Raw genomic sequence first — 24,234 nt, 5'->3', positions numbered from 1 at the left:
CATGTTAGTAAGGCATGGCATATGAGAGAATAAGTTATGAGTCGGGTAGCAAGATATTCATCAAGCAAGGGAAAACTAGAGCCTCGACATAGTCGTCGAGAACTAGCAAGTTAGCAAGATTCCTAGAATGCTAAGACGCGAAGTATAAACTCTTCGCATATGTTTAAGAGTGTTTAGCAAGCATGTTAAGTCAGGGTTTGGTTAGTTAATCACTCCACCATGATTAAGATTTTGCAAGCATGAACAAGTATAAGATTACCGCTAATCGGATCGACTCATGGGTCCGAGGTATTAAGCAAGCAAGTATGAATATGTTAAGTATACGTACGACAAGACTATGAATATTAAGAAGGTGGCATGTCTCTTGCTATCCACATCAGGGGTATACAAGAGGTTCTCGATCTAAGGGGAACGATTCAAGCCGTAAGGGACCCGCATGTCACTGAAATAAGCAAGACGTAGGTGCTCGTGTCTCTTGTTATCCACGCTAGGGGGATACGGAAGGTTCTCGACCTAAGGGGAACGGTTTAAGCCGCAAGGGACCCGCACGACACCGAGGGAGTCCGATGTACGTACATCGGTCATGTATGGGATTGATCTTGGGGTTACTCCACCCGGGACTATCCGTAAAATGAATCAAGATAATAATTGTTTGTTCAACGCTAACCTAATGAATGAACTGAGATACATTTATGCATGATATGAATACGATTATGTTCCTTATGATTATGTTATGGCATGTAGTAAGATTCATGCAAGACCATGTTAAGGACAAGAGCATTAGATGCTTTAAGACAAGTATAAGTTATGAATAGAGCAATATATGAACATGATACCGATGACGATCTTAGGTTTCCTCTAATCGTCCGGTTTAGAATCGTGTCATGATTAAGTTATGTTTAGGCCTCGATACGTAGAGCGTATTCTTGGCAATGCGGTCCTAGGTTCCCTCGGCCGCCATGACACGTATAGGAAGTGAAGCCTATAACAAGTTAAGGTGAGACTATGAAAGCCCTAGTTTGCACGACCGTCTAGTATGCAAGTCCCCACACACGTATAATCAACCGTCAGGTTGTAATGTAGACACGTGGTGACCGTAGGTTTCCCCTGAGGTTACCTATAGCCTAGGATTTAGGGGAACTCACTGAGACAATATGTCTCATCTCAATCCTTATTTGTTTCAGATATCAGGTGGGACGTCAAGGTAGTGGCCGGATGGATTTTTCAGCAAGAGCTCGTTCGTACTCGAAGCATGAAGAATATGGATCTCAAGGATGTATTTATTTTTAACTAAGATAAGATATGATGTATTGGCATTATACGAACGCGTTTTGTTGTATATAAATTCATTTGAAGTTTTTATGTTGTATATTTTAATGTATCCTGTACTAAATTAAACACACGTGCCAGATTTTCTAGATACGTCTGGTATGGGTGTTACAATTATTGTCATCATGTTGTAAAGGTACATCACAATTATGGTACTATATATGGTACAATTATGGGAGAGAGCTTGGAGCTTCAATTATCATCAACATAACATGATGGACCAACTCAATATACAACTTATTGATTATGCACTCTAATTAAATTGACCAAAACCAATAAGTTTTGCATTTGCATAATTTGAAGTTTCCTCATAGCACTGTCTTTGATGTTTGGTACTGTCTTTAAAGTTTACCAAACTTCAACTTTAATACTAACAGGACCATTAATGTAAACCATTCCCAACACAACTTATTCGAACAAAGGCATAGAAAGTGACATAAGAGACTTGTCCTCCTTGGATTATGATATGCCTTATCAATGAAATAAGGACAATTATTTTTACTTTGTATAGGCTTTTCAATTTTCAGTACATTGATAGGCATACATTATGAGAAACTAGCTAGCCATTTATTTTTCCAGTTAAGATATTTATCAACCTGCATGCATAAAAAACAAGTGGAATGAACAAAGCGTGAAAATTTTCAAAACTGTATATCCTTGCTATCAAGGAAAATTGATGAAGCAAAATTGATTTAGAAAATTTTCAACCTGCAAGCAAACCACTAAAGATTAGCATATACCTGCAGGTTTGGTAACTATAAAACTTTATGTAGTAAGGAAAATTGATTTAGAAAAGTCTTATATTGTGAAATTAAGCCAATTAATTTTAGATAAAAGTGAGTTAAATAATGAATGTGAATATAAAAATTATTATATGTCAAAAGCTGTATTAAAGATTAGTTTCAAGTTAGAATCAAAACATGTCAATAATCAATTTTTCACCTCTAGATTCAATGTTGCTTCATTTAAATTTGAAACCAAACATACACAAAGTTTAATGCTCACTTACTTAGGTTCCAACCAATAAGGTTTAAGTTTACAAAAAAAAAATTCATGTTAAGTATCAATTTTAAAACAATTTTAGAAAACTGATGCATTATTGTAGAAAGTAAAATAGTAAATAGAAGTAAATCCACCCCACCAAATATCAATTAACCAGGCTACGTACTCATATTCAATTGAAATCTATGAGATGATAATAACTTGCTCCATTTTAGAAAAGTAATGCATTATTGTACACAAATGTAGAACATTTGAGTTGGTCGTGAGAGTTAAATGTTTCTTAAATGCTTTGCCTGGTGGTCTAGCAGCGTGTTTGAATGGTCATGTCTATTTATTTGGAATTAAATGTAGTTGTGACATGAATTTATAATTAAATTAAAATTAATTTAAAATATCTTTGTTACTGCAACCTACTCAGTAGTGTTAATATTTTTAGTTATTTAAGGACATTTGTAAGTAAGTATTGGACAGTTTTATTTAAAGCATTTCATAATCACATTTAAGAGATTTAGGGATGACATTTAAGAGTCATGATTTTAAAACACATCAATATCCAAGTTAAGCCCTTTAATTTTTTTGGTGCACTGATGAACAATTCTTACAGCTAAATGTCACCTTTGAAATTAAGGTCCTATTTTGCATTGTTTAGAATTCATATATGTCAGCTTCAATTATTTATTTATTTTCGAATAAATGTCAGCTTCAATTATTGTCATCATATTGTAAAGGTACAACACAATTATGGTACTATATATGGTACAATTATGGGAGAGAGCTTGGAGCTTCAATTATCATCAACATAACATGATGGACCAACTCAATATACAACTTATTGATTATGCACTCTAATTAAATTGACCAAAACCAATAAGTTTTGCATTTGCATAATTTGAAGTTTCCTCATAGCACTGTCTTTGATGTTTGGTACTGTCTTTAAAGTTTACCAAACTTCAACTTTAATACTAACAGGACCCTTAATGTAAACCATTCCCAACACAACTTATTCGAACAAAGGCATAGAATGTGACATAAGAGACTTGTCCTCCTTGGATTATGATATGCCTTATCAATGAAATAAGGACAATTATTTTTACTTTGTATAGGCTTTTCAATTTTCAGTACATTGATAGGCATACATTATGAGAAACTAGCTAGCCATTTATTTTTCCAGTTAAGATATTTATCAACCTGCATGCATAAAAAACAAGTGGAATGAACAAAGCGTGAAAATTTTCAAAACTGTATATCCTTGCTATCAAGGAAAATTGATGAAGCAAAATTGATTTAGAAAATTTTCAACCTCCAAGCAAACCACTAAAGATTAGCATATACATGCAGGTTTGTTAACTATAAAACTTTATGTAGTAAGGAAAATTGATTTAGAAAAGTCTTATATTGTGAAATTAAGCCAGCTAATTTAGATAAAAGTGAGTTAAATAATGAATGTGAATATAAAAATTATTATATGTCAAAAGCTGTATTAAAGATTAGTTTCAAGTTAGAATCAAAACATGTCAATAATCAATTTTTCACCTCTAGATTCAATGTTGCTTCATTTGAATTTGAAACCAAACATACACAAAGTTTAATGCTCACTTACTTAGGTTCCAACCAATAAGGTTTAAGTTTACAAAAAAAAAAAAAAATTCATGTTAAGTATCAATTTTAAAACAATTTTAGAAAACTGATGCATTATTGTAGAAAGTAAAATAGTAAATAGAAGTAAATTCGCCCCACCAAATATCAATTAACCAGGCTACGTACTCATATTCAATTGAAATCTATGAGATGATAATAACTTGCTCCATTTTAGAAAAGTAATGCATTATTGTACACAAATGTAGAACATTTGAGTTGGTGGTGAGAGTTAAATGTTTCTTAAATGCTTTGCCTGGTGGTCTAGCAGCGTGTTTGAATGGTCATGTCTATTTATTTGGAATTAAATGTAGTTGTGACATGAATTTATAATTAAATTAAAATTAATTTAAAATATCTTTGTTACTGCAACCTACTCAGTAATGTTAATATTTTTAGTTATTTAAGGACATTTGTAAGTAAGTATTGGACAATTTTATTTAAAGCATTTCATAATCACATTTAAGAGATTTAGGGATGACATTTAAGAGTCATGATTTTAAAACACATCAATATCCAAGTTAAGCCCTTTAATTTTTTTGGTGCACTGATGAACAATTCTTACAGCTAAATGTCACCTTTGAATTTAAGGTCATGTTTTGCATTGTTTAGAATTCATATATGTCAGCTTCAATTATTTATTTATTTTTGAATAGATGTCAGCTTCAATTATTGTCATCATGTTGTAAAGGTACAACACAATTATGGTACTATATATGGTACAATTATGGGAGAGAGCTTGGAGCTTCAATTATCATCAACATAACATGATGGATCAACTCAATATACAACTTATTGATTATGCACTCTAATTAAATTGACCAAAACCAATAAGTTTTGCATTTGCATAATTTGAAGTTTCCTCATAGCACTGTCTTTGATGTTTGGTACTGTCTTTAAAGTTTACCAAACTTCAACTTTAATACTAACAGGACCATTAATGTAAACCATTCCCAACACAACTTATTCGAACAAAGGCATAGAAAGTGACATAAGAGACTTGTCCTCCTTGGATTATGATATGCCTTATCAATGAAATAAGGACAATTATTTTTACTTTGTATAGGCTTTTCAATTTTCAGTACATTGATAGGCATACATTATGAGAAACTAGCTAGCCATTTATTTTTCCAGTTAAGATATTTATCAACCTGCATGCATAAAAAACAAGTGGAATGAACAAAGCGTGAAAATTTTCAAAACTGTATATCCTTGCTATCAAGGAAAATTGATGAAGCAAAATTGATTTAGAAAATTTTCAACCTGCAAGCAAACCACTAAAGATTAGCATATACCTGCAGGTTTGGTAACTATAAAACTTTATGTAGTAAGGAAAATTGATTTAGAAAAGTCTTATATTGTGAAATTAAGCCAATTAATTTTAGATAAAAGTGAGTTAAATAATGAATGTGAATATAAAAATTATTATATGTCAAAAGCTGTATTAAAGATTAGTTTCAAGTTAGAATCAAAACATGTCAATAATCAATTTTTCACCTCTAGATTCAATGTTGCTTCATTTAAATTTGAAACCAAACATACACAAAGTTTAATGCTCACTTACTTAGGTTCCAACCAATAAGGTTTAAGTTTACAAAAAAAAAATTCATGTTAAGTATCAATTTTAAAACAATTTTAGAAAACTGATGCATTATTGTAGAAAGTAAAATAGTAAATAGAAGTAAATCCACCCCACCAAATATCAATTAACCAGGCTACGTACTCATATTCAATTGAAATCTATGAGATGATAATAACTTGCTCCATTTTAGAAAAGTAATGCATTATTGTACACAAATGTAGAACATTTGAGTTGGTGGTGAGAGTTAAATGTTTCTTAAATGCTTTGCCTGGTGGTCTAGCAGCGTGTTTGAATGGTCATGTCTATTTATTTGGAATTAAATGTAGTTGTGACATGAATTTATAATTAAATTAAAATTAATTTAAAATATCTTTGTTACTGCAACCTACTCAGTAGTGTTAATATTTTTAGTTATTTAAGGACATTTGTAAGTAAGTATTGGACAGTTTTATTTAAAGCATTTCATAATCACATTTAAGAGATTTAGGGATGACATTTAAGAGTCATGATTTTAAAACACATCAATATCCAAGTTAAGCCCTTTAATTTTTTTGGTGCACTGATGAACAATTCTTACAGCTAAATGTCACCTTTGAAATTAAGGTCATGTTTTGCATTGTTTAGAATTCATATATGTCAGCTTCAATTATTTATTTATTTTTGAATAGATGCACTACAAGAAAAACTGCATTTTGCGACTTTTAAAAACGCAGATTGCGACTGTTAGAAGGGTCACAAATGTACATTTGCGACTGTTCCCCAACAGTCACATTTGTTGGGGTCGCAACTGTCTTTTGCGACCCTTCGTGGAACAGCCGCACCAACAGCCGCAAAGGTGCTGCGACAGTTGCTAACAGTCGCAAATGAGGAGATTTATATGGAATTTAAGGGACTTGCGACATTTGCTAACAGTCGCAAATGTCTAATTAAAAATTTATTTTATTATGGCTGCGACTGTTTGAACAGCCGCAAATGTATATATATTTTTTTTTAAAATCACAAATGCGACTGTTTGAACAGCCGCAAATGTTTTTTTTTTAAATCACAAATTTATTTATTTTTGAAATTGATATGCCCTGATTTAGAATTTTTTTTCTCTACAATTTGAAGACAATCTCAAAATATATTACTAAAGACTTAAAATGCAAAATATACATAATTCAAGAGTAAGAAGTTTGATCCATACATCAACTTAACTAAAACAAAAAATATATAGTACCAAGTTTAAACATTCAAAAAACCGAAACACTAGTGACTGAACATTCAAAACAGCTGTAGCAAAATTAGAAGTTCCCTAGTGATGTTGCTTCAATGATCCTCAAGGCGGTGGCTAGACTCAGATGAATGTCTACCATCTCTTCCTTCTAAATTTGTTGGCTGAAAAGAAGAAAAAAAATAAGACAGTGATCAGCAAATATACCTAGTGATTGTGTCTTGAAAACAACCAAAAACTTTCAAGGATCTTATAAATGCTAGTTGAGGCATAAGTGTAGCAAATACATAACCTGAATATGCATGTATTATCTACTAAAAGTTTCAATTTCATATTATCAGAGAGGACTTGCACCTAAACTTGGATTGTCTTAGATTTACAATCTTCAACAAATGCAATAATAGAACAACACTATTTAAAAGCATTGAAATAATAAATAACTAAAAAAGGCATAAAAATCATTAAGACAGGTTTTGCTCACAAAGACCAAACCTCAAAACATGATAAAAGAACAAAGGCAAAGAAACATTAATATCAGAGATTGGATTCGCCAAACCCAACTTGGGAAGATGTTACTAGTATACAAAATCAGCATATCTAAAGAGTTACCTAACTTGCACTGTTCCAAACTATAGTACATTCATACCTACCTTCTAAATTTTAAATTTCTGCATTTGTATTTCCTATTAGGCAGTAATAACAGCCAGAATATTGTAAATCAACGGCAAAATAAAGCACCGGGTAGCAATGGAGTCTTTTAGACATTCCATGTCTCAAAATCTATAATAATAGATTCTTGTTAACTAGACTAGTCTTATATGTGTATAAGATGGCAAACTTAAGAAAATTAAGATGGATAGCCCTCAAATCTTAAACTTGAGTTGTTTTGGTATATTATTCAATCCAAGTGAGGAATTAAACAATACTGCAAGCAGTATGGTTCACTGCAGGCAGTAGTGATACATTCACTCTTTCAACATGTACCCGAACATAAATGCATGCACAATCACACATTATTTAATACACTTGCCATCTTGAATCTCGGAAAACATATAAAACCTTTTGGAGAAAACAGAGAAACTAAACTATGTATGCAGGGGAATATAAAATCAGTCATTCATAAAACCTATTGTCTAAAACAGAGAAGCTGAACTATGTATGCCGAGGAATATAAAATCAGGCATTCATAAAACTTCACTTTAGGTCCACTCAGGCAGTTGATTTAGGTCCAGTCGGGATCGATTAAAGACTTACATAAACAGCAGCAGACTTAAAAAACCAATAGCGCGCAGAACAGAGAGCCAGCCAAAAACACAAAGTAAAAACAAAACAAAAGTTGGTTCCTACTCCTCAAACATTAGACTACCTCACTTGAATCAAAATCACACATGTATAGCCAGCCAAAAACATAAGATGAGTGAGGGGAAAAGGGACCTACTGGTGGTGATCTGGTTGGCAGAGTGGTGTGAAAATGATGGTGAGTTATGGCTGGAGAAGTTTGCTGCACATATTATAAGCAAGTTTTAAGAAAGATAGAGGCTTCATAGTGTTAGAACTTAGACCCTAGTATGCCTTTATAAAGAGAAGCAAGTTTTGTGTATGAGTTAATTGTTGTGGCATGTTAATCTAAATTGTGTGAGTTCTATGAGCAGTAATAGTAAATAATAACATGTGAGTGGCAGAGAGATATATACATCATACATAAAAATGGATAAACTGCAGAGAGTGGCAGAGAGATATACACCATCATACATCATACATAAAATGGATAAACATGCCTAACCATTACTGAATGACTCGTTCCTTTAAAATTAAAAGGTGTATCAGTGAATGCTACAAGTTACAACCAATCCAAAACAGGTCAACACACAAAACACTAACTCTACTAAACCAACCATGTAGTACTACTAAATACATTAAGGCAGCAGCATATAATGACTACTTTAGATAAAAAAAAACTTTAAATAAGCCACCACCAAAACACTCAGACTGTATATAATCCAATTTTGTCACACTTGCTTCTCAAACCATTGTCAATATCTAAGTTATCTTGATACTAATGACAAAAATTGTTTTTGCAAATTTTGGATTTTCTGAACTCTGCTACATCAAACACTATATGCTATAAAATAATCTAGAAATCCATGACATAGGGTGGGACAAAAAGTAAAGGATGATGACTCAAAAGCTATCACAAAGTACTCAACTCATACCTGTTCTAGTGTTAAAAACATGATGACATTCCATGATCCTAGCCGTCCGAAATTTGGTATGAACCCCTTATAAAAGGCTAAAGGTCCCTGCAAAGCCAATTGAACGACATAAATGATATCATTGGCATAATACACACATAATAGACAGATGCAAGCCATGTAAACACTGAAGCAAATCACGAGTTCTGGCTTTAATACTTCTTCAATTAAAACATAAAATTGTAACAAATAAAATAGCAAATGTTACTGTTTAAGAAAAGAGAAAATCCATTCGTGATGTGTTGTGTTCCCACTAGATATGGAAGGGAACAAGAAAATGGGACGGGTGAATTAAATCGGTGACTGACAAGTACATCATGTAATAATAATGAAAAATTCTTGGACTATTCACATACAGTTGATGCTTAAAATTAAAGAAAAACAGGGTGAGAGAAAAGTAATGATAGGAGAAAAAACCATACATCGTTTTTTAATGTTTTGACGAAACAATCAATGGTGCTTTTGTAACTAGAATCTCCCATCATTCTTGACTTAACCTGCATATACACAAGAAGGAAGATGGAATAATTTAATCAGGGGAATGATAAGGCTGACTGCACAGTGAAGAAGCTCACTAAGCAACTGAATGGCGATAGAAAAAAAAAACTGTCATTCGCCCAAACGAAACTTAAAACGATCAGCTGTCAAATTTTTTTTTATTTGTATTAAGCATTAGATTAGATGTCAAAATGAAGCACAAAATTTAATGTGAATGGTAGTATATAAATTAAAGTAATCAACACACTATATATAAAACGATGAGACAATAAAAAGTTTCCAATCAAATATTGCTTTTCACAAGTAAACACCAAAAAATTACCACATCAACTGGAGAACCAATACAGACTGCAAAGAAACCTGCCCCAAGACCAGAAAGAAGATGTGTGACAACATTATCGGTGAATCCTGGAATTTTCAAAATGGTCTGCAGTAAAAAAGGTCAGGTTATTAAAATTATGAATGATAAATGATGACAAAATTTTAATAAAAAAATGCAGTTTAGTATTTTTCACATTACCTGTTTCACTTGATCATAGCTAGCTAGCTCAGCAGCATTAATGATAGCATTTCTTGCGACATTAGGGCCAATGCCAGTCCAAAGAGCTCTGATTCCTTCCTGTTTGTTTGATGCAGATTAAGAAGACTTATTCGTATGAGTTTAGAGCCAAAAAATGACTTACCACATCTTTATCTTTCACAAATCATACAAGGTTAAAGGAGTAGACCTGTTTCATAATTGTTGAATATGCATTCAATGATCCAGTGTATCGACTGGGCACGCCTGGAGGCAATTTCCCTTCCGCTTGAAGTCTAACTTTGACAAGATCAGTAGGATTTGCCACCACAATTGCCACAACACCTGTCGATAAGACAAATTCAGAGGGTTCAATATCATAATATTGCATTATATATCGAGAGTTTTAGAAGTAACAATGAGATTAATCACCAGTTGTTAGTGCAGCAAGAATTTTTTTTGCCAACGGAGCATCTCCAACACGGTCTTTCCCAACATACAAATTCTTAACCTGTTAAATTCCAAAGTAATTAACAAATCAGATTGCATATACAAAAGGTAGATATGAACTCTAACAAATGAACAATCTTTGAGACACTGTTGATTACTCACAGGCTCGTATAACCCAATTCTTAATCCACCATAGACCATACAAACATTGACGGTGTAACCCTGGCACAATTCCCTTCCAGAATGCTGAAAGACCTTCTTCCCTGGCAATGGTTCCAACTGTTCCCAGCATACCCTTGTATTTAGGTAAGCTCAGCGTATCACTGGCTACAGCTTGCTTTTGAACCTGAAGCCTAACTTTGGCAGTGTCCAGAGGAATAGTACATATCTATTTCAAAAATAAATTTGAAGACATAATTTCATTATATGATATCACCGAGTTCTTGTAAAAGACTAAACGCACTATGACACGACATCTAACAAGTGAACATAACATGCCAAAAAACAGCATAGTTAATATATGACAAGCTGAGCCAATCTCCACAAATAAGGAGAATTTGTGAATAAACCAATAGCTGATTCAAATTTGATAAGGAACCGAAATAACCTGGAAAAAGGGTCGAGAAAAGGAACGGTGGAAAAAGGAATGTTTAACATTGATTGAGGTGGAGAAATATGCTTCGACAGAGACAAGGGTCGGTGACGGTGAGATTGAGTGAGGTGGATAACAGTGAGCTTCGATTTAGTGGGATTTAATTTCGATTGAGTCATGGTGAGATTGAGTAAGGCGGAACAGTGAGCTTCGATTGAGGGCGGAAGAGATCAGCTTCGATTGAGGGAAGTGAGATTCAAATTCTGGAGATTGAAATTGAAACAGTGAGATTGGGGGAAGTGAGATTGGGGAGGTGGATAAAATTGGGTTTAGGGTTTTGAAATTGTGGGAGGGAGAATGAAACTAAGAAAGAGGGAATGACAAAATATTTGGGGCAAAGAGCAATTTAGATATGAACGCGCTTGAAAAAAGTAATAAAACCTGCGACCGCTGACTCTACGTGTCGCAATAACAGTCGCAAAAGTGTACTCTGCGACAGTTTCTAGGCAAAGGTCGCAGTTGAAGTGTCGCAAAATGCCATTTTTCTTGTAGTGATGTCAGCTTCAATTATTGTCATCATGTTGTAAAGGTACAACACAATTATGGTACTATATATGGTACAATTATGGGAGAGAGCTTGGAGCTTCAATTATCATCAACATAACATGATGGACCAACTCAATATACAACTTATTGATTATGCACTCTAATTAAATTGACCAAAACCAATAAGTTTTGCATTTGCATAATTTGAAGTTTCCTCATAGCACTGTCTTTGATGTTTGGTACTGTCTTTAAAGTTTACCAAACTTCAACTTTAATACTAACAGGACCATTAATGTAAACCATTCCCAACACAACTTATTCGAACAAAGGCATAGAAATTGACATAAGAGACTTGTCCTCCTTGGATTATGATATGCCTTATCAATGAAATAAGGACAATTATTTTTACTTTGTATAGGCTTTTCAATTTTCAGTACATTGATAGGCATACATTATGAGAAACTAGCTAGCCATTTATTTTTCCAGTTAAGATATTTATCAACCTGCATGCATAAAAAACAAGTGGAATGAACAAAGCATGAAAATTTTCAAAGCTGTATATCCTTGCTATCAAGGAAAATTGATGAAGCAAAATTGATTTAGAAAATTTTCAACCTGCAAACCACTAAAGATTAGCATATACATGCAGGTTTGTTAACTATAAAACTTTATGTAGTAAGGAAAATTGATTTAGAAAAGTCTTATATTGTGAAATTAAGCCAGTTAATTTTAGATAAAAGTGAGTTAAATAATGAATGTGAATATAAAAATTATTATATGTCAAAAGCTGTATTAAAGATTAGTTTCAAGTTAGAATCAAAACATGTCAATAATCAATTTTTCACCTCTAGATTCAATGTTGCTTCATTTAAATTTGAAACCAAACATACACAAAGTTTAATGCTCACTTACTTAGGTTCCAACCAATAAGGTTTAAGTTTACAAAAAAAAAAATTCATGTTAAGTATCAATTTTAAAACAATTTTAGAAAACTGATGCATTATTGTAGAAAGTAAAATAGTAAATAGAAGTAAATCCACCCCACCAAATATCAATTAACCAGGCTACGTACTCATATTCAATTGAAATCTATGAGATGATAATAACTTGCTCCATTTTAGAAAAGTAATGCATTATTGTACACAAATGTAGAACATTTGAGTTGGTGGTGAGAGTTAAATGTTTCTTAAATGCTTTGCCTGGTGGTCTAGCAGCGTGTTTGAATGGTCATGTCTATTTATTTGGAATTCAATGTAGTTGTGACATGAATTTATAATTAAATTAAAATTAATTTAAAATATCTTTGTTACTGCAACCTACTCAGTAGTGTTAATATTTTTAGTTATTTAATGACATTTGTAAGTAAGCATTGGACAGTTTTATTTAAAGCATTTCATAATCACATTTAAGAGATTTGGGGATGACCTTTAAGAGTCATGATTTTAAAACACATCAATATCCAAGTTAAGCCCTTTAATTTTTTGGTGCACTGATGAACAATTCTTACAGCTAAATGTCACCTTTGAAATTAAAGTCCTTTTTTGCATTGTTTAGAACTCATATATGTCAGCTTCAATTATTTATTTATTTTTGAATAAATGTCAGCTTCAATTATTGTCATCATGTTGTAAAGGTACAACACAATTATGGTACTATATATGGTACAATTATGGGAGAGAGCTTGGAGCTTCAATTATCATCAACATAACATGATGGACCAACTCAATATACAACTTATTGATTATGCAGTCTAATTAAATTGACCAAAACCAATAAGTTTTGCATTTGCATAATTTGAAGTTTCCTCATAGCACTGTCTTTGATGTTTGGTACTGTCTTTAAAGTTTACCAAATTTCAACTTTAATACTAACAGGACCCTTAATGTTAACCACTTCCCAACACAACTTATTCGAACAAAGGCATAGAAAGTGACATAAGAGACTTGTCCTCCTTGGATTGTGATATGCCTTATCAATGAAAAAAGGACAATTATTTTTACTTTGTATAGGCTTTTCAATTTTCAGTACATTGATGGGCATACATTATGAGAAACTAGCTAGCCATTTATTTTTCCAGTTAAGATATTTATCAACCTGCATGCATAAAAAACAAGTGGAATGAACAAAGCGTGAAAATTTTCAAAACTGTATATCCTTGCTATCAAGGAAAATTGATGATGTAAAATTGATTTAGAAAATTTTCAACCTGCAAACCACTAAAGATCAGCATATACCTGCAGGTTTGGTAACTATAAAACTTTATGTAGTAAGGAAAATTGATTTAGAAAAGTCTTATATTGTGAAATTAAGCCAATTAATTTTAGATAAAAGTGAGTTAAATAATGAATGTGAATATAAAAATTATTATATGTCAAAAGCTGTATTAAAGATTAATTTCAAGTTAGAATCAAAACATGTCAATAATCAATTTTTCACCTCTAGATTCAATGTTTCCTCATTTGAATTTGAAACCAAACATACACAAAGTTTAATGCTCACTTACTTAGGTTCCAACCAATAAGGTTTAAGTTTACAAAAAAAAAAAAATTCATGTTAAGTATCAATTTTAAAACAATTTTAGAAAACTGATGCATTATTGTAGAAAGTAAAATAGTAAATAGAAGTAAATTCACCCCATCAAATATCAATTAACCAGGCTACGTACTCATATTCAATTGAAATCTATGAGATGATAATAACTTGCTCCATTTTAGAAAAGTAATGCATTATTGTACACAAATGTAGAACATTTGAGTTGGTGGTGAGAGTTAAATGTTTCTTAAATGCTTTGCCTGGTGGTCTAGCAGCGTGTTTGAATGGTCATGTCTATTTATTTGGAATTAAATGTAGTTGTGACATGAATTTATAATTAAATTAAAATTAATTTAAAATATCTTTGTTACTGCAACCTACTCAGTAGTGTTAATATTTTTAGTTATTTAAGGACATTTGTAAGTAAGCATTGGACAGTTTTATTTAAAGCATTTCATAATCACATTTAAGAGATTTAGGGATGACATTTAAGAGTCATGATTTTAAAACACATCAATATCCAAGTTAAGCCCTTTAATTTTTTGGTGCACTGATGAACAATTCTTACAGCTAAATGTCACGTTTGAAATTAAAGTCCTTTTTTGCATTGTTTCGAACTCATATATGTCAGCTTCAATTATTTATTTATTTTTGAATAAATGTCAGCTTCAATTATTGTCATCATGTTGTAAAGGTACAACACAATTATGGTACTATATATGGTACAATTATGGGAGAGAGCTTGGAGCTTCAATTATCATCAACATAACATGATGGACCAACTCAATATACAACTTATTGATTATGCAGTCTAATTAAATTGACCAAAACCAATAAGTTTTGCATTTGCATAATTTGAAGTTTCCTCGTAGCACTGTCTTTGATGTTTGGTACTGTCTTTAAAGTTTACCAAACTTCAACTTTAATACTAACAGGACCCTTAATGTTAACCACTTCCCAACACAACTTATTCGAACAAAGGCATAGAAAGTGACATAAGAGACTTGTCCTCCTTGGATTGTGATATGCCTTATCAATGAAAAAAGGACAATTATTTTTACTTTGTATAGGCTTTTCAATTTTCAGTACATTGATGGGCATACATTATGAGAAACTAGCTAGCCATTTATTTTTCCAGTTAAGATATTTATCAACCTGCATGCATAAAAAACAAGTGGAATGAACAAAGCGTGAAAATTTTCAAAACTGTATATCCTTGCTATCAAGGAAAATTGATGATGTAAAATTGATTTAGAAAATTTTCAACCTGCAAACCACTAAAGATTAGCATATACCTGCAGGTTTGGTAACTATAAAACTTTATGTAGTAAGGAAAATTGATTTAGAAAAGTCTTATATTGTGAAATTAAGCCAATTAATTTTAGATAAAAGTGAGTTAAATAATGAATGTGAATATAAAAATTATTATATGTCAAAAGCTGTATTAAAGATTAATTTCAAGTTAGAATCAAAACATGTCAATAATCAATTTTTCACCTCTAGATTCAATGTTGCTTCATTTGAATTTGAAACCAAACATACACAAAGTTTAATGCTCACTTACTTAGGTTCCAACCAATAAGGTTTAAGTTTACAAAAAAAAAAAAAAAAAATTCATGTTAAGTATCAATTTTAAAACAATTTTAGAAAACTGATGCATTATTGTAGAATGTAAAATAGTAAATAGAAGTAAATCCACCCCACCAAATATCAATTAACCAGGCTTCGTACTCATATTCAATTGAAATCTATGAGATGATAATAACTTGCTCCATTTTAGAAAAGTAATGTATTATTGTACACAAATGTAGAACATTTGAGTTGGTGGTGAGAGTTAAATGTTTCTTAAATGCTTTGCCTGGTGGTCTAGCAGCGTGTTTGAATGGTCATGTCTATTTATTTGGAATTAAATGTAGTTGTGACATGAATTTATAATTAAATTAAAATTAATTTAAAATATCTTTGTTACTGCAACCTACTCAGTAGTGTTAATATTTTTAGTTATTTAAGGACATTTGTAAGTAAGCATTGGACAGTTTTATTTAAAGCATTTCATAATCACATTTAAGAGATTTAGGGATGACATTTAAGAGTCATGATTTTAAAACACATCAATATCCAAGTTAAGCCCTTTAATTTTTTGGTGCACTGATGAACAATTCTTACAGCTAAATGTCACCTTTGAAATTAAAGTCCTTTTTTGCATTGTTTAGAACTCATATATGTCAGCTTCAATTATTTATTTATTTTTGAATAAATGTCAGCTTCAATTATTGTCATCATGTTGTAAAGGTACAACACAATTATGGTACTATATATGGTACAATTATGGGAGAGAGCTTGGAGCTTCAATTATCATCAACATAACATGATGGACCAACTCAATATACAACTTATTGATTATGCAGTCTAATTAAATTGACCAAAACCAATAAGTTTTGCATTTGCATAATTTGAAGTTTCCTCATAGCACTGTCTTTGATGTTTGGTACTGTCTTTAAAGTTTACCAAATTTCAACTTTAATACTAACAGGACCCTTAATGTTAACCACTTCCCAACACAACTTATTCGAACAAAGGCATAGAAAGTGACATAAGAGACTTGTCCTCCTTGGATTGTGATATGCCTTATCAATGAAAAAAGGACAATTATTTTTACTTTGTATAGGCTTTTCAATTTTCAGTACATTGATGGGCATACATTATGAGAAACTAGCTAGCCATTTATTTTTCCAGTTAAGATATTTATCAACCTGCATGCATAAAAAACAAGTGGAATGAACAAAGCGTGAAAATTTTCAAAACTGTATATCCTTGCTATCAAGGAAAATTGATGATGTAAAATTGATTTAGAAAATTTTCAACCTGCAAACCACTAAAGATTAGCATATACCTGCAGGTTTGGTAACTATAAAACTTTATGTAGTAAGGAAAATTGATTTAGAAAAGTCTTATATTGTGAAATTAAGCCAATTAATTTTAGATAAAAGTGAGTTAAATAATGAATGTGAATATAAAAATTATTATATGTCAAAAGCTGTATTAAAGATTAATTTCAAGTTAGAATCAAAACATGTCAATAATCAATTTTTCACCTCTAGATTCAATGTTGCCTCATTTGAATTTGAAACCAAACAAACACAAAGTTTAATGCTCACTTACTTAGGTTCCAACCAATAAGGTTTAAGTTTACAAAAAAAAAAAATTCATGTTAAGTATCAATTTTAAAACAATTTTAGAAAACTGATGCATTATTGTAGAAAGTAAAATAGTAAATAGAAGTAAATTCACCCCATCAAATATCAATTAACCAGGCTACGTACTCATATTCAATTGAAATCTATGAGATGATAATAACTTGCTCCATTTTAGTAAAGTAATGCATTATTGTACACAAATGTAGAACATTTGAGTTGGTGGTGAGAGTTAAATGTTTCTTAAATGCTTTGCCTGGTGGTCTAGCAGCGTGTTTGAATGGTCATGTCTATTTATTTGGAATTAAATGTAGTTGTGACATGAATTTATAATTAAATTAAAATTAATTTAAAATATCTTTGTTACTGCAACCTACTCAGTAGTGTTAATATTTTTAGTTATTTAAGGACATTTGTAAGTAAGCATTGAACAGTTTTATTTAAAGCATTTCATAATCACATTTAAGAGATTTAGGGATGACATTTAAGAGTCATGATTTTAAAACACATCAATATCCAAGTTAAGCCCTTTAATTTTTTGGTGCACTGATGAACAATTCTTACAGCTAAATGTCACCTTTGAAATTAAAGTCCTTTTTTGCATTGTTTAGAACTCATATATGTCAGCTTCAATTATTGTCATCATGTTGTAAAGGTACAACACAATTATGGTACTATATATGGTAAAATTATGGGAGAGAGCTTGGAGCTTCAATTATCATCAACATAACATGATGGACAACCTCAATATACAACTTATTGATTATGCACTCTAATTAAATTGACCAAAACCAATAAGTTTTGCATTTGCATAATTTGAAGTTTCCTCATAGCACTGTCTTTGATGTTTGGTACTGTCTTTAAAGTTTACCAAACTTCAACTTTAATACTAACAGGACCCTTAATGTTAACCACTTCCCAACACAACTTATTCGAACAAAGGCATAGAAAGTGACATAAGAGACTTGTCCTCCTTGGATTGTGATATGCCTTATCAATGAAAAAAGGACAATTATTTTTACTTTGTATAGGCTTTTCAATTTTCAGTACATTGATAGGCATACATTATGAGAAACTAGCTAGCCATTTATTTTTCCAGTTAAGATATTTATCAACCTGCATGCATAAAAAACAAGTGGAATGAACAAAGCGTGAAAATTTTCAAAACTGTATATCCTTGCTATCAAGGAAAATTGATGATGTAAAATTGATTTAGAAAATTTTCAACCTGCAAACCACTAAAGATTAGCATATACCTGCAGGTTTGGTAACTATAAAACTTCATGTAGTAAGGAAAATTGATTTAGAAAAGTCTTATATTGTGAAATTAAGCCAATTAATTTTAGATAAAAGTGAGTTAAATAATGAATGTGAATATAAAAATTATTATATGTCAAAAGCTGTATTAAAGATTGATTTCAAGTTAGAATCAAAACATGTCAATAATCAATTTTTCACCTCTAGATTCAATGTTGCTTCATTTGAATTTGAAACCAAACATACACAAAGTTTAATGCTCACTTACTTAGGTTCCAACCAATAAGGTTTAAGTTTACAAAAAAAAAAAAAAAAATTCATGTTAAGTATCAATTTTAAAACAATTTTAGAAAACTGATGCATTATTGTAGAAAGTAAAATAGTAAATAGAAGTAAATTCACCCCACCAAATATCAATTAACCAGGCTACGTACTCATATTCAATTGAAATCTATGAGATGATAATAACTTGCTCCATTTTAGAAAAGTAATGCATTATTGTACACAAATGTAGAACATTTGAGTTGGTGGTGAGAGTTAAATGTTTCTTAAATGCTTTGCCTGGTGGTCTAGCAGCGTGTTTGAATGGTCATGTCTATTTATTTGGAATTAAATGTAGTTGTGACATGAATTTATAATTAAATTAAAATTAATTTAAAATATCTTTGTTACTGCAACCTACTCAGTAGTGTTAATATTTTTAGTTATTTAAGGACATTTGTAAGTAAGCATTGGACAGTTTTATTTAAAGCATTTCATAATCACATTTAAGAGATTTAGGGATGACATTTAAGAGTCATGATTTTAAAACACATCAATATCCAAGTTAAGCCCTTTAATTTTTTGGTGCACTGATGAACAATTCTTACAGCTAAATGTCACCTTTGAAATTAAAGTCCTTTTTTGCATTGTTTAGAACTCATATATGTCAGCTTCAATTATTTATTTATTTTTGAATAAATGTCAGCTTCAATTATTGTCATCATGTTGTAAAGGTACAACACAATTATGGTACTATATATGGTACAATTATGGGAGAGAGCTTGGAGCTTCAATTATCATCAACATAACATGATGGACCAACTCAATATACAACTTATTGATTATGCAGTCTAATTAAATTGACCAAAACCAATAAGTTTTGCATTTGCATAATTTGAAGTTTCCTCATAGCACTGTCTTTGATGTTTGGTACTGTCTTTAAAGTTTACCAAATTTCAACTTTAATACTAACAGGACCCTTAATGTTAACCACTTCCCAACACAACTTATTCGAACAAAGGCATAGAAAGTGACATAAGAGACTTGTCCTCCTTGGATTGTGATATGCCTTATCAATGAAAAAAGGACAATTATTTTTACTTTGTATAGGCTTTTCAATTTTCAGTACATTGATGGGCATACATTATGAGAAACTAGCTAGCCATTTATTTTTCCAGTTAAGATATTTATCAACCTGCATGCATAAAAAACAAGTGGAATGAACAAAGCGTGAAAATTTTCAAAACTGTATATCCTTGCTATCAAGGAAAATTGATGATGTAAAATTGATTTAGAAAATTTTCAACCTGCAAACCACTAAAGATTAGCATATACCTGCAGGTTTGGTAACTATAAAACTTTATGTAGTAAGGAAAATTGATTTAGAAAAGTCTTATATTGTGAAATTAAGCCAGTTAATTTTAGATAAAAGTGAGTTAAATAATGAATGTGAATATAAAAATTATTATATGTCAAAAGCTGTATTAAAGATTAATTTCAAGTTAGAATCAAAACAAGTCAATAATCAATTTTTCACCTCTAGATTCAATGTTGCCTCATTTGAATTTGAAACCAAACAAACACAAAGTTTAATGCTCACTTACTTAGGTTCCAACCAATAAGGTTTATGTTTACAAAAAAAAAAAATTCATGTTAAGTATCAATTTTAAAACAATTTTAGAAAACTGATGCATTATTGTAGAAAGTAAAATAGTAAATAGAAGTAAATTCACCCCATCAAATATCAATTAACCAGGCTACGTACTCATATTCAATTGAAATCTATGAGATGATAATAACTTGCTCCATTTTAGAAAAGTAATGCATTATTGTACACAAATGTAGAACATTTGAGTTGGTGGTGAGAGTTAAATGTTTCTTAAATGCTTTGCCTGGTGGTCTAGCAGCGTGTTTGAATGGTCATGTCTATTTATTTGGAATTAAATGTAGTTGTGACATGAATTTATAATTAAATTAAAATTAATTTAAAATATCTTTGTTACTGCAACCTACTCAGTAGTGTTAATATTTTTAGTTATTTAAGGACATTTGTAAGTAAGCATTGGACAGTTTTATTTAAAGCATTTCATAATCACATTTAAGAGATTTAGGGATGACATTTAAGAGTCATGATTTTAAAACACATCAATATCCAAGTTAAGCCCTTTAATTTTTTGGTGCACTGATGAACAATTCTTACAGCTAAATGTCACCTTTGAAATTAAAGTCCTTTTTTGCATTGTTTAGAACTCATATATGTCAGCTTCAATTATTGTCATCATGTTGTAAAGGTACAACACAATTATGGTACTATATATGGTAAAATTATGGGAGAGAGCTTGGAGCTTCAATTATCATCAACATAACATGATGGACAACCTCAATATACAACTTATTGATTATGCACTCTAATTAAATTGACCAAAACCAATAAGTTTTGCATTTGCATAATTTGAAGTTTCCTCATAGCACTGTCTTTGATGTTTGGTACTGTCTTTAAAGTTTACCAAACTTCAACTTTAATACTAACAGGACCCTTAATGTTAACCACTTCCCAACACAACTTATTCGAACAAAGGCATAGAAAGTGACATAAGAGACTTGTCCTCCTTGGATTGTGATATGCCTTATCAATGAAAAAAGGACAATTATTTTTACTTTGTATAGGCTTTTCAATTTTCAGTACATTGATGGGCATACATTATGAGAAACTAGCTAGCCATTTATTTTTCCAGTTAAGATATTTATCAACCTGCATGCATAAAAAACAAGTGGAATGAACAAAGCGTGAAAATTTTCAAAACTGTATATCCTTGCTATCAAGGAAAATTGATGATGTAAAATTGATTTAGAAAATTTTCAACCTGCAAACCACTAAAGATTAGCATATACCTGCAGGTTTGGTAACTATAAAACTTCATGTAGTAAGGAAAATTGATTTAGAAAAGTCTTATATTGTGAAATTAAGCCAATTAATTTTAGATAAAAGTGAGTTAAATAATGAATGTGAATATAAAAATTATTATATGTCAAAAGCTGTATTAAAGATTGATTTCAAGTTAGAATCAAAACATGTCAATAATCAATTTTTCACCTCTAGATTCAATGTTGCTTCATTTGAATTTGAAACCAAACATACACAAAGTTTAATGCTCACTTACTTAGGTTCCAACCAATAAGGTTTAAGTTTACAAAAAAAAAAAAAAATTCATGTTAAGTATCAATTTTAAAACAATTTTAGAAAACTGATGCATTATTGTAGAAAGTAAAATAGTAAATAGAAGTAAATTCACCCCACCAAATATCAATTAACCAGGCTACGTACTCATATTCAATTGAAATCTATGAGATGATAATAACTTGCTCCATTTTAGAAAAGTAATGCATTATTGTACACAAATGTAGAACATTTGAGTTGGTGGTGAGAGTTAAATGTTTCTTAAATGCTTTGCCTGGTGGTCTAGCAGCGTGTTTGAATGGTCATGTCTATTTATTTGGAATTAAATGTAGTTGTGACATGAATTTATAATTAAATTAAAATTAATTTAAAATATCTTTGTTACTGCAACCTACTCAGTAGTGTTAATATTTTTAGTTATTTAAGGACATTTGTAAGTAAGCATTGGACAGTTTTATTTAAAGCATTTCATAATCACATTTAAGAGATTTAGGGATGACATTTAAGAGTCATGATTTTAAAACACATCAATATCCAAGTTAAGCCCTTTAATTTTTTGGTGCACTGATGAACAATTCTTACAGCTAAATGTCACCTTTGAAATTAAAGTCCTTTTTTGCATTGTTTAGAACTCATATATGTCAGCTTCAATTATTTATTTATTTTTGAATAAATGTCAGCTTCAATTATTGTCATCATGTTGTAAAGGTACAACACAATTATGGTACTATATATGGTACAATTATGGGAGAGAGCTTGGAGCTTCAATTATCATCAACATAACATGATGGACCAACTCAATATACAACTTATTGATTATGCAGTCTAATTAAATTGACCAAAACCAATAAGTTTTGCATTTGCATAATTTGAAGTTTCCTCATAGCACTGTCTTTGATGTTTGGTACTGTCTTTAAAGTTTACCAAATTTCAACTTTAATACTAACAGGACCCTTAATGTTAACCACTTCCCAACACAACTTATTCGAACAAAGGCATAGAAAGTGACATAAGAGACTTGTCCTCCTTGGATTGTGATATGCCTTATCAATGAAAAAAGGACAATTATTTTTACTTTGTATAGGCTTTTCAATTTTCAGTACATTGATGGGCATACATTATGAGAAACTAGCTAGCCATTTATTTTTCCAGTTAAGATATTTATCAACCTGCATGCATAAAAAACAAGTGGAATGAACAAAGCGTGAAAATTTTCAAAACTGTATATCCTTGCTATCAAGGAAAATTGATGATGTAAAATTGATTTAGAAAATTTTCAACCTGCAAACCACTAAAGATTAGCATATACCTGCAGGTTTGGTAACTATAAAACTTTATGTAGTAAGGAAAATTGATTTAGAAAAGTCTTATATTGTGAAATTAAGCCAATTAATTTTAGATAAAAGTGAGTTAAATAATGAATGTGAATATAAAAATTATTATATGTCAAAAGCTGTATTAAAGATTAATTTCAAGTTAGAATCAAAACATGTCAATAATCAATTTTTCACCTCTAGATTCAATGTTGCCTCATTTGAATTTGAAACCAAACAAACACAAAGTTTAATGCTCACTTACTTAGGTTCCAACCAATAAGGTTTATGTTTACAAAAAAAAAAAAAAATTCATGTTAAGTATCAATTTTAAAACAATTTTAGAAAACTGATGCATTATTGTAGAAAGTAAAATAGTAAATAGAAGTAAATTCACCCCATCAAATATCAATTAACCAGGCTACGTACTCATATTCAATTGAAATCTATGAGATGATAATAACTTGCTCCATTTTAGAAAAGTAATGCATTATTGTACACAAATGTAGAACATTTGAGTTGGTGGTGAGAGTTAAATGTTTCTTAAATGCTTTGCCTGGTGGTCTAGCAGCGTGTTTGAATGGTCATGTCTATTTATTTGGAATTAAATGTAGTTGTGACATGAATTTATAATTAAATTAAAATTAATTTAAAATATCTTTGTTACTGCAACCTACTCAGTAGTGTTAATATTTTTAGTTATTTAAGGACATTTGTAAGTAAGCATTGAACAGTTTTATTTAAAGCATTTCATAATCACATTTAAGAGATTTAGGGATGACATTTAAGAGTCATGATTTTAAAACACATCAATATCCAAGTTAAGCTCTTTAATTTTTTGGTGCACTGATGAACAATTCTTACAGCTAAATGTCACCTTTGA

General features: G+C 30.8%; 1 pseudogene across 1 annotated transcript; it reads right to left on the bottom strand.

Moving 5' to 3' along the window:
- Positions 1-6,651: 6,651 nt before the first annotated feature.
- On the bottom strand, positions 6,652-11,220 carry LOC146914427 (mitochondrial uncoupling protein 1-like; annotated as a pseudogene). Its single transcript, XR_015014185.1, has 10 exons — positions 11,086-11,220; positions 10,641-10,866; positions 10,461-10,539; positions 10,240-10,373; positions 10,032-10,130; positions 9,834-9,938; positions 9,436-9,510; positions 8,975-9,061; positions 8,200-8,262; positions 6,652-6,925 (listed from the first exon to the last, which is right to left on the bottom strand). The product of XR_015014185.1 is annotated as a mitochondrial uncoupling protein 1-like (transcript).
- Positions 11,221-24,234: the final 13,014 nt, after the last annotated feature.

The sequence above is a fragment of the Medicago sativa genome, chromosome 6, assembly GCF_051527215.1.
Source record: "Medicago sativa cultivar Bolivia chromosome 6, Bolivia_mono, whole genome shotgun sequence".
Taxonomy (NCBI): domain Eukaryota; kingdom Viridiplantae; phylum Streptophyta; class Magnoliopsida; order Fabales; family Fabaceae; genus Medicago; species Medicago sativa.
This window is presented reverse-complemented; position numbering and strand designations above follow the sequence as displayed.